Here is a 12762-nt window from a genome sequence, read left to right as displayed (position 1 = left end):
TAGAGGCTCCATATGGATGTCCCAGAACAGGGGCCCTAGCACGGAACCCTGGGGACAGCCCTTTGTTATAACTTTTCCAATTCGCTTGCTAGAAGATGATAGCCAGACCTCCCGTTCTTCACAATAGCTCCTCAGACAACCATATAGCGGCCCTGGACACTCTTTCTCCCGCAAGCAGGAGAAGAGCGAAGGCCACCACAGGTTGTCGAAGGCGCCACTGATGTCAACCATGATGCCCACCACGTACTTGTGTGGGGTAGAGCTACAGACCTCAGCAGCCAGGGCGATTGCATCAGATGTCGATCGCCCAGGCCTAAAGCCAAACTGCCTGTCGCCCACCCCACACAGCACCCTGTGTGCAGCCAGTCTGTTAGCTAGTAGCTTTTCTAATATTTTTCCCAGTATGCTGATTAGACAGATTGGTCTATAGGATTTTACGTTTGTAGGATCCTTGTCTAGCCCTTTCCGAATGATGACTACGTTTGCGGACTTCCACACCCTTGGAATTTTTTGCTGTGCCAAGCACTCATTGTACAAGTGAGTGAGTGGTGCAGTTAGCTGGGGAGCTAGGAATTGCACCACCTCAGCTACAATGCCGTCCGGCCCGGGAGCTTTACCTGTCTTCAGTGATTTTATGTGGGCAGCCACCTCTTCCTCCGAGAAAGGGTAGACTGCCGTATTGTTGGTATATTCATTAAGGTTGTCTCGTCTTAGTTGTTGTTGCTGGTCAGATTCCCCATCCGCGCTATCATCAGGCAGCAGGGACCGGAGGAGGACCTCAGCAGTTTCCTCCCAAGATTCCGTCATCCTGTCCCCGTGCCTGACCGTCGATAATTCCAGTGGAGAGCGGATCTTTTCTCGTACAAGTTTATATGGTGTACCCCAGGGGTCCAATGCCAATTGGCTCTGGACAAAGTTTTCCCAGCTTTGTATCCTGACAGCCTGGAGTTCCTTCTGAAAACGAAGCTTGGCCTCCCGATACTGCAACAGCCATCTTTGCCGTTCTGGCCAGACGACACTGCGCTGGTAATACCTTCTCAGCCTTCTAACAGACTGGCGCATATTCTCCAGTTCAGGCGACCATGGCGATGGAGAGGCTGCAATGGCCTTCCTCCTGGTCGGTACAGCAGCTTTCACCGCGCTAGTTATAGCATTGGTCAGTTCTTCTGCTCGGTCGTTTACGTCTATGTCAGAGTCTGCTTCACCTTCTGGCAAGGCAGGAATGACGCACTCCCTGGCTAGTCGTTCCCAATCAGCCCTTCTGTAATTGAACTGCATTTCCCACCCTATGGCCCAGCTGAACCCTTTTCCACCTATGATGAATGTGATTAAATTATGGTCACTTGTGGTGGCGTTTTCTTCTACTTTCCACCCTTGTATCATGTTAATTGCATTAGGGGTGGCTAAGGTTATATCAATATTCGTACCTCGTCCTCCTCCCGCCACATAGGTTGGAGGATTCCCTGGTTTGTTAGCTATTAGTAGATGTGACGCCATGATGAAATCCTCCACTTTCTCTCCATTGAGGTCCCTTGTGCTGCTGTGCCACAGGGGGGATTTTGCATTGATATCAGCCGTGATTATCATCCTTCGTCCCTGCAATGCCGTGGTTACTGTTGCGAGATGGTCAAGATGCGTTTCAATGTTATCTCCGTACTGAAAGTACATGTTAATTAGTATGATTGTTTCACGGGGAGATAGCAATTCCACGACATTACAGTGACTGTTAGTGAACTGTGATAATGTAGTCACTTTCAGGGCTTTGTTCGTAATAATTATTGCCGCTTTCGGGTTATCTCCTTGGCTGATTACCTGCCACGTCGCGGCTGTAAATGTAATCTTTCCGTCCAGGGAGTACGGCTCTTGTAGACAGAGCACATCCAGCCTCCTCTCCTCCACTTCCCTTCGCAGCTCCTGCATTACAAGTCTACTGTTGTGCGTGTTAAGTTGGCCAATGGTAGCTTGTGTCATCTATGGAAAATATGTATGTATGTGGTCTTCTGGCCATTTTTTGCTCCAGTCATACGTGATACGTCCATTAGCCAGAACTGACTGTTCGTATATGTCGTTTAAGTCAAACTTTTCTCCACGTCTCTCAAAGACTTTCTTTAGTAAGTCTCGCAGGGCTCCGAAGTCAGTGGGGAGATTCACTGACTTTAGCTGTATTCTGTCTACAGCCTCCATTACCGAGAAGGTGACTCTTCTACCATATTCGTGCCCTACGCGGACCACATGTCGTAAGGCAGTGGTCAAGGTAGCCGGCTGCTCCAATCTCGCTAATTGCATGGTGAACTCTAAGTTTGGATAGATCCGAATCGGATCTATTGGTGGTAATTTCACCACTGGAGTGTCTTGAGAGCTTGTTATTGTGCTTTCTTGCACAGGCTTCTGTTCTTTACAGTTACTTTCTTTTGCTGAGACCTCAGGTTCAGGATGCCTTCGCCGTTGCTGATGTTCGATCGGCTTTACTTCCCTGCTGAGAGAGGAGGGGGTAGCCGTAGGGATAGTATCTGTCTGGATACATTTATCTAATTTTGGTGGATCTGTCTGGATACATTTATCTATTTTTGGTGAGTCTGTTTGGATGCATTTGTCAATCATTTCAGGTGTCGGGTCCCTCGAGAGAGACTTTATAAATTCTTTAAATCTGTTTGCCCTAAAGGCATCCCTCCTCCTTTTACTAGGGGATTTTCGCTTTGGCATCCTGTTCTGTTTTACGTACTCAGCCATAGTCTGTTCTAGATATGAGTCTTTGTTCTAGCATGCGGTACGTAGGGCAATTTCGTCCTGAGGCTCCGCAGCTTTTCTTACCACGTCTTTTGCAGGGAATGCATACGCTTGCGGCTCTGCAATCTTTACGTGCGTGACCATCTTCGCCACATCTGGAGCAAGCCGACCCCCTGGTGCAATGCCTCAGAATGTGGTCCAGGTCTCCACAGTTGTGGCAACGAGGTACCACGATATAATCCCTAATATTGATGGCATGGAAGCCAACATATAGTCTGCCCATTGTTATAATTTGCTTCCACATTGCAGCTGTGACCTCGGCGACGTGATGTACAACATCACGATCGCGAGGTCCCGTTTTAAATCTTAGCTTGAATGAGTCCTTAAATTCATTTTCGTTCATGTGATCAAAATTTTGGTCCTTTATGCTTTGGTATAGTTCTTCATTCGTTATTATTGATGGTACATCGTATAGGATGACCAGTGGGTTTCTTTTTCTCGGTGGTTCACACTTGACTACCGAGTTTAGTTTCGGATTCTTTAACAATTTCTCTTTATCCTCTTCCGTAGCCACCTCTACAATCACCGAGTTTCTGCTGGGTTTTACTCTGTTTATTCTAATTTTGTCCTTTGCCGGGTCAATACTTTTTGTCAACAGTTCTTGTATTTTTTTAACGCTTGTGTCTTGTCCTGGTAAAGTTCTAAGAAAGACCGCCGTGTCTGACCGCTTGGTTACCTTGGCGATCGTCTCTTTTGTGGTTTGTGGCTTTGGTGGTGCTTGCGCGACCACCCCAGCCCAGGTCTTTGTTGGTTGCTTTCTCAATCGATCATTTTCTTTTTGCAACTCTTCCACACGGCCTTCGAGCTTGGCGTGGGCGATGGCCCATGCAGCCAGCTCGTTCTTAATGATGGACAAAGCCGCCTGGCTTATCTTTCCATTTTTGATGTTCTGCTCCAAGAGCAGCGTGAGACGTGCATGTCTTTGCGTGACTGTTTCATCTTCTGCTAGTCCCGTCTCGTCCTGAGGAGAGGGATCAAGCATCACAGATGCTCGCTTGAGCGCACTCGATTCACTTGTCTCAGTTGTAGCCATCTTTATTGACAAGTGAAAAATAGGGTGGGAGCCCGTCTCTTGCCCCGGACCGGCTCCTCTGGCATGGGGGGGGACTTCTGCAGCTCACCCACCGACCTCGCCCCTAGGTCAAGGGCACTCCAGAGCTGCCGGGTTCAGCGCGCCGTCGCCAGCGCACTGGTCCCCATCGATGGCCCCATCGTCGACGATTTCACACGACGCTCCTCGGCAACTGCACCCCGCACTCCGGAGAGGCGGATGCACCCCTCGCCCTTCGCCGCCTACTTGCCCGAGCTTCCACCAGAAGGCCGAGGACCCACTCCTACTCAGGTGGTGGGTCGGTCCCCCAGTCGTTCAGCGGTCTGGGCCCATCTAACCTAGCCCAGGCGATGTCACCACCTCCTGGGTTTGGCAGAACACGCCCCGGTTGCCCAGGGGCGCGGCGAAGCACCCTTGCCGATTCGCGCCGCGATCCCACGCCGACAAACGAGGTCGCCGGCATGCAGAGCACCTGATGGTCTGTACCCTGCGAACAGAAAGGGACTGGTGTTCTGTCCCTCGACACAGCTCCCCCTGTGCCACGCACCCTTCGCTTTCGCATCGGGTTGGGTCGCAGCTCTCCCTTTTGTCGCAAGGCAAAATGCCAAGCTTAACGTCTGGCACCACGGGAAGGCGGAAAGAGCCACTTGGGAAGGAGAGGCTATGAGAGACGCATCACTTCCCCTGTGAGGACTGCCACGGCACACCCGACTGGAAAGCGATACGCCCCAGTGCGAGCTTCCGTGCCTTACGGCGCGGCGGTAACGGGCAGGCCCGCACCGAAACGCGCCGTCAAGTGACTGACCTCACGCCAGAGATAATTTACGGAAAATAGCGACCTTCGGCAGGTACAACTGTGGTCTCACCGCCAGACACCACACTTGCTAGGTGGTAGCTTAAATCGGCCGCGGTCCATTAGTACATGTCGGACCCGCGTGTCGCCACTGTCAGGATCGCAGACCGAGCGCCACCACACGGCAGGTCTCGAGAGACTTACTAGCACTCGCCCCAGTTGTACGGACGACATTCCTAGCGACTACACGGACGAAGACTTCCTCTCAATTGCCGAGAGACAGTTAGAATAGCCTGCAGCTAAGTCCATGGCTACGACCTAGCAAGACGCATTAACCATATCTGGAGAGAGTCTCACTTGTATTATCAACAGCAATGTACCACAATGAATTAAAGTTAAGTATAAGAGAAGCTCCGTTCTTTTCTTTATAGCATTCATAACGTATCATGTTCCAGACTTCACGCCAGTCGGCGTGTGTGTACGCGTGCCTTCCGGTTACCCGTCACTGTGGACTGGCTGCCTTGTCAGTCCACTACAACAACCTTCCCCCACTTTCTGCCCAACAATTAGACTGCGTGGCAAAAAAAGAATCACTCTGTATTGAGGCGGACCAGTTTTGGAAACAGTTTTCGAGAGCGTTGAAATATGTTCAGAGAGGCCACGCGGCATGGACGGAAACGAATGGTACTCAGAAGAAGCGATATCTGGCGAGTACGGTGGCGAAGCGACGGGGGAAGGGGGCGGGGGTAGGGGATTAAAATATTCTAAGTTTGCAACAGTGGAAAAATATTGAAGCACCAACGCCAAAAAGGCGATGCCTCGACTGTCATAGAGTAAGGCGATGCCGAGTGGTTTTTGGGACTCCCATGGTATGGTGCTAACACATTATACTCGGAAGGAAAATACTACCGCAATTTCCCGACGAGGCACGAGAAGCTGTCAGAGTGAATCTTCACGGAAACATGTCCACCCGGCACAAGTCAATCAATGTTTCAATAGTTTTGTAGCACTAAACAATACACTGTGAGTGAGCTCCAGTCTTAATCCTAATAAAGTGAATACACACTGAGTGTAGAAATCTGCTCATTGATTGTTAAAATTACATCTCACCACCTTTCGGTTTAAATATTAGAAGAGTTGGCCACTCAAACCCCAATGGCACTCGTCCCATTATCGTGAACATAGTCAACTTCGCGTTCATCGCTGAGTAGAGGCCTTATCTAGACTTGCTGGAGCTCCAGAACTCCATTGGCAAGTAGTATACTCGTATTTAGACGGGTCTCTGGACTCACACACGTTACAGCGGATTCAGTGCAAGCAATGAAACCACATGCGATGACTATTGCCAAACATAAGTAGCTATCAAGATTTCATTGTTGCCGGGCGTTCATTGCATAGTATTATACTAGAATACACGCGATCGCTCACTCTCTCTCTCTCTCTTTCTCTCTTGAGGATAGCCATTTCATTGCTGCCACTATGTCCCTGACTTCAGATGATCTTTTTAATAGTACAAGAGTAACACAGTAATACAGGTAGGATTTCGTGAAGAGTGATGAGATGACACTACACGCAAAACCGTTTTATGTACGTGTTGCCTCTTGATCAGTTAGTAGAACTACGCAATTGTCGATCACACCCCACTGATATTATATACTAAGGTGACGAACGTTACGGAATAGCGATATGCACATATAGATATGGCGATGGTATCACGTACACAAGGTATAAAATGGCAGTGCATTGGCGGAACTGTCACTGGTAATCAGATGATTCATGTTCCTGTGAAAAGGTTTCCCACGTGGCCGGATGATGGGAATTAACAGACTCTGAAAGCGGAATGATAGACACGTGGAACACTCAATTTTGGAAATCGTTATGAAACTCAGTATTAGAGATCCACAGTGTCAAGAGTGTGCCAAGAGACCAAAGTTCAGTCATTACCTCTCACCATGGACACCGCAATGGCCGACGGCCTTCACTTAACGAGGCACTGCAGCGGTTTTTCCGAAGAGTTGTTGGTTCTAACAGACAAGAAACACTGCGTGAAATAACAGCAGAAATCTGTGTGAGACATACGACGAACCTGTGTTTTAAAGGATAGTGCGGCGAAATTTGACGTTAATGGGATGTGGGAGCAGACGACCTACTGGAGTACCTTTGCAAACAGCACGACATCGCCTGAAGCACGTCTCTTGGGCTCTTGGCCATATCGATTGGACCCTAGACTAGTGGTAAACTGTGGTCTGCTCAGATGAGTCCCGACTTAAGTTGGTAAGTGCTGATGGTAGGATTAGAGTTGTGGCAGACCCCACAACGCCATGGACCCAGGTTGTCAACAAGGGACTGTGCAAGCTGTTGGTGGCTCCGTAATGGTGTGGACTGTGTTTAAATGGAATGGGCTGGGTCCTCTTCCGACTGAACCGATCACTGACTGGAAAGTCCGCAGCTCGGGGTCGTGCGGTAGCGTTCTCGTTTCCCGCGCCCGGGTTCCCGGGTTCGATTCCCGGCGGGGTCAGGGATTTTCTCTGCCTCGTGATGACTGGGTGTTGTGTGATGTCCTTAGGTTAGTTAGGTTTAAGTAGTTCTAAGTTCTAGGGGACTGATGACCATAGATGTTAAGAGCCATTTGAAACATTTGAACTGATTGGAAATGGTTCCGTTCTGCTGTGTCGAGACCGTTTTCAGCCATTCGTGGACTTCATGTTCTCGAACAACGACGTTATTTTTATGGAAAACAATGCTCCATGTTATCGGAGCACGGTTGTTCGCGACTAGTTTTAAGAACATTCTGGAAAATTCGAGCGAATGATTTGGGCATCCAGATCACCCGACATGAATCCCACCGAACATTTATGGGACGTAATCGAGAGATGCGTTCGTGCACAAAATCCTCCACTGGAAACACTTCTGCAATTCTAGACGGCTACAGAAGCATCATGGCTCAATATTTCTGCATGGAACATGCAACGTTTTGTCGAGTCTGTGCCATGTCGAGATGCTGCACTACGCCAGGAAAAAGGAGGTCCGACACGAAATCAGGAAACACCTCAGCGTATTTTGTTGCCTGTTGCTCTGTGGTGAAGTGTGCCGGGCGACATAAGTGATTCTTCTGAGCTGAATTTCCTGGATGCTTCTAGAATATGTTTCTGGGACTTATCTTTTCTTTGTTTTATTTAATTATTAGTGAATGTGCAGAATATCAAGTTGCACCGCTGTAACTATGGCTGGCCCCTCCCCTCAGTCCACCCTCTTTTTCCCTCGTACACTTCCTCCTGTGTCCATTTTCGAGCGGTTTCTCATTCGAGTTGTTCTCTCGGATTCATTGCTATAATGAATCGGGCTTTGTTGGTGAATCCTATAGGTATATGCAGTAATACCCAGTGCTGACAACGGACCGATGCCGTCGTTGGCTGAGGGAAATCTCCACTTTTTTGCGATCGGAGACAGAAATTGGAAGCTCCCGCTGAGTAGGTTCAATCAGCAGCGGAGTTTTCGCTAAGCTGGCCATTAGTAACAGATTAAAACATGGAATCGAATCCAGATTTTCGGCTCTGCTTGTCAGTGCTTGATCAGTTGAGCTTCTCCACAGCTTTTGCGGGCTTGTGACACCAAAACATGGTTTTTGCATATCTGTAATTTATGCCTCCGTTATAAAAAATTATATCACTGGTGATCCTGCTGACCTGATTCCAGTGAGGAATGGGAATGTCTATTTGGTGAATCATCACCCAGGAATAAATAAGCCTTCAGACTAATTCTCGAAAATATACTCTCTCTTTTTGTCAGAGTGATTCTTCGACGAAGGAAGATGCCAACACAAGTAAAGCTGTCCTCAGTAGCAAGTTTGAGGAACACAGTACATTCCTAGGCTAGATACTATTGCCAGTGATATGTCCTTGCTTCTTACCCGACTTTTGATTTTACTTGACCCGGACGTTATAGGCAGGTGTGGTTTAAGGCACAAGCTCTTGGGATGCCAAACTGAGCGAGACACTGGGGGAGTTCATGTGCTAGATTTGAATAACGAACTATTTATCTGTTGAAAGTAACGGGTAAATAGGGACAGCTGCTTATAGCTTTGTCCATCTTGTACTGGGGCCTAGCGATATACATTTCCCATTTAGTACAGTCAGCTCCGATTCCTGGAATGTTCTTTCAAAGTGAATGTCTCTTGCATTTTATTAGCAGATTGTTCTACTGAGGAGGGAAATCAGCGCTACTTCACAAATAGTACTGCGTATGGCATGGACAGCGTATTACCGAACCACGTAGATCGAGCAGTGTGTCGGTCGATAGAAGGACTGAAAGGTGTTTCGAATTTTGCAGAGTCGTCCATTTCAATCATCGAACACTCATCCCACATAAAAATTTCCATCAGTCAAAAATCCAGTGTTAACTGGGAAGAAGAAATCGCGGTATCGCTTTCCTCTTAGATGGTGCTGTTATCAGTGGAATCATTTTTAATCTCAGACTCAAGCGCTAAGTCATAAAATTTTTTTTCGTAATGTATGAAAGAAGTGACTTAAAACCGAAATATAAGGAATTGCTGTAGCCTTTTTAAATTTTATTGTGCACATCTAGATTTCGGCTAGAAGCTAACCATTCTCAATGCACTATTATTTCCGCTCAATGCATGTAATGCCTGTTGGTCGGGCTTCATCCACAGTTCATTGAATATTCAATGAACTGTGGATGAAGCCCGACCAACAGCCATTACATACATTGAGCGAAAATAATAGTGCATTGAGAATGGCTAGCTTCGAGCTGAAACCTAGATCTGCACAATAAAACTTATAAAGGACGACTGATAGCTGCAATCTATAATTTACAAGTCAATATAACAGTCGCTGAGTGCAAAAGCTTTCTGAATGGAAGGTAATCTGATGAAATGCTGTATCAATGATTCAGTGTTTCTTCCAAAAAATAGGTACACAGAAACGCACTTTCTGTCTCACAGTTTCCTTGGCGTTGCGCGGAATCACACTTTGATATACTCTCGGTTGGAGCAGATTCGTACATAATCGGGAAAAATCGTTTCCTTTAGTCTAAGTCGCACTTCTATTTTATCTACTGACGACCGAAACAGGTAAAACATGGAAATAAAACTATGGTAGTGGGAGATCTCCCGAAAAGAAAAAAGATATTTCGTTTAGTCTGTGGTGCTACATGTGTTTTATCTATCGACTACTGAAACCGGTGGTTTATGGTCTCACTTTTATTTAATCTTCTAACTTTCGGTTTCGGTAATCAGAAGATAAAATAAAACTGCAACTACACACATCAAAACAAGTTTTGCATCACCTCGGTTCCAAGAGTTCTGGAACCTGTACAGAAAATTGGAATAGAGGTCAACACAAACATCATTTCCTACCTTTTTATTGCTGAAAACCATACACTGCATGTTTTACCACCACACAGCGAGACCTGCAGAGGTGGTGATCCAGATTGCTGTACACACCGGTACCTCTAATACCCGGTAGCACGTAGGCACTTTCGGTCCAGATTGTCCCACTCCTCAACGGCGATTAGGCGTAGATCCCTCATCTTTGGGCGGGTTTAGTGACATCTCTGAACAGTCAAAGGGACTGTGGCTGGGATACAATATCCACAGTCAACGTCTATCTTCAGGAGTTCTGGGAACTGGTGTGATGATAAACTTTTTTTGGTGTGTGTATAAACATAAGCAAATATTTCTTTTTACTTTTCGGGAGAGCTCCTACTCACCATTCTCTTCTTTATTTCCATGCTTAATGAAGAGTGTACGTAGCCCACGCATCATACAAGCCCATTAACACTAATGTCCGTTCTAAAGACGCCGACCATGTAAGTAACAGAGACTGGTTATTTGTTTGTTATTTATTACTTCTGATGAGGTTTTTCTTCAATTTCTGTCACTGTCACAGCGTTCTTTGTAACTCATTCGAGTATTACCTGATTGTGCTATTTTTATAGTCAAAAATTGTCAGAAAAGCAATATAATAATCCACACGTATTACAAAAATGGGTGTATATATGTGCGTATGCGAGTGTGTAAGTATGTTCCACATCTCGTCCTAAACCACTGGACCTATTCCAACTCGACTTGGTACACTTAGACCTTACTGTCAGGTGACTGTACTGTGGGGGTAAGAACCACCTACCGGGTGATCAAAAAGTCAGTATAAATTTGAAAACTTAATAAACCACGGAGTAACGTAGATAGAGAGGTAAAAATTGACACACGTGCTTGGAATGACATGGGGTTTTATTAGAACAAAAAAACAAAGTTCAAAAAATGTCCGACAGATGGCGCTGGACAGCAAAACGTCAGTGACTGCGCATGACAATCGTGTATAGAAGGAGCTGTAATGACAGAGAGAATCAGATGCGCCAGCAGTCGCACATTACCTGAAGAGGCGCTTTTAGTGAAGCTGTATTATCAGAATGGGGAATGTGCTAGTTCAGCGTTACGATCCTATCGCCATAGGAAGGGGATTCGAACGGGTAAAGGTCCGTTGACAAATGCAGCTGTGGCGATAATGATTTCGAAGTTCGAAGCCACGGGTTGTTTAGACGATAGACCCCGTACTGGCCGACCGAGCACAAGGCGTAATGCTGCTGAGACAGTTCAGGAAGAAATGGAGAATGTAGCGGATTCGTCTATGCACGGGGAAGTCAGCGCTCGTGCAGTCGCACGTCGCACCGGCATTCCATACACTATTGTTTGGTTGGCACTTAGGCGTACCCTTCGATGCAATCCGTACAAAATCCATCGGAATCATGAACTGTTACCTGGCGATTTACTGAAGCGGAGGGCATTTGCGGTGTGGGCGTTTCAAAAGATGGCGGAAGATGACGATTGGTTGAGTAACGTGTTGTGGACCAACGAAGCTCATTTCACGCTCCGAGGGTCTGTCAACGCCCACAACTGCAGAATTTGGGCTACCGCAAATCCTAGAACTGTCGTGGAAACTCGATTGCAAGACTAGAAAGTCACGGTATGGGTTGGATTTACCACATCTACCGTTATCGGGCCTTTTTTCTTCAAGGAAATGCGTGATTCTGGTTTTGTAACTGGTACCGTGAAGGGCTGATAAAGCCTGGCTGATAAACACCTGCTTGAACGTACAATGTTTATGCAGGATGGCGCTCCACCCCATATTGCTAGACGCGTGAAAGATCTCTTGCGCGTGTCGTTTGGTGATGATCGTGTGCTCGGCCGCCACTTTCGTCATGCTTGGTCTCCCAGGTCCCCAGACCTCAGTCCGTGCGCTTATTGGCTTTGGGGTTACCTGAAGTCGCAAATGTATCGTGATCGACCGACATCTGTAGGGATGCTGAAAGGCAACATACGACGCCAATGCCTCCTCATAACTCCGGACATGCTTTACAGTGCTGTTCACAACATTATTCCTCGACTACAGCTATTGTTGAGGGATGATGGTGGACATTCTGAGCATTTCCTGTAAAGAACATCATCTTTGCTTTGTCTTATTTTGTTACGCTAATTATTGCTATTCTGATCAGATGAAGCGCCATCTGTCTGACATTTTTTGAACTTTTTTATTTTTTTGGTTCTAATAAAACCCCATGTCATTCCAAGCATGTGTGTCAATTTGTACCTCTCTATCTACATTATTCCGTGATTTATTCAGTTTTCAAATTTATACTTATTTTTTGATCACTCGGTACTTCTCAGAAGGGGGGGGGGGGGGGTGAGGGAGAAACAGAAGCGTAGCCCACGACACACGAATTCCAAGACTTCTTCCATTTAATATTTGAGGATAAGAGGCCTTAGCGACTTGGAACAAGCTTTACACGTAATTTCGAACCTATACGAAATTTTTTCTCACTGACTGCCCCAGAAAACTATTAAAGGAAAATGTTATCACATACTACTTTTCTTTATTACTAACTCCACTCGCGACACATTTTGCAGACAATATGCATATATACCACTGAATGTAATTGCAAAATTATCAACGTACGACACATAGTTCGGGAGATATGACATCATAAACAATGAGATGCGTGAAAAACTACCGCATCGTGGAAGACGTTTAAATTTATTACTTCGTTGCTACTGACTCCATTCGAAAAATAGTTTTCAGAAAGTATCCACATATGCCACCCGATGTACCTGCTTAAT

Source organism: Schistocerca nitens, chromosome 5 (genome assembly GCF_023898315.1).
Source record: "Schistocerca nitens isolate TAMUIC-IGC-003100 chromosome 5, iqSchNite1.1, whole genome shotgun sequence".
Classification (NCBI taxonomy): domain Eukaryota; kingdom Metazoa; phylum Arthropoda; class Insecta; order Orthoptera; family Acrididae; genus Schistocerca; species Schistocerca nitens.
The sequence above is the reverse complement of the archived record's forward strand: the minus strand, read 5'-3'. Positions refer to the sequence as shown.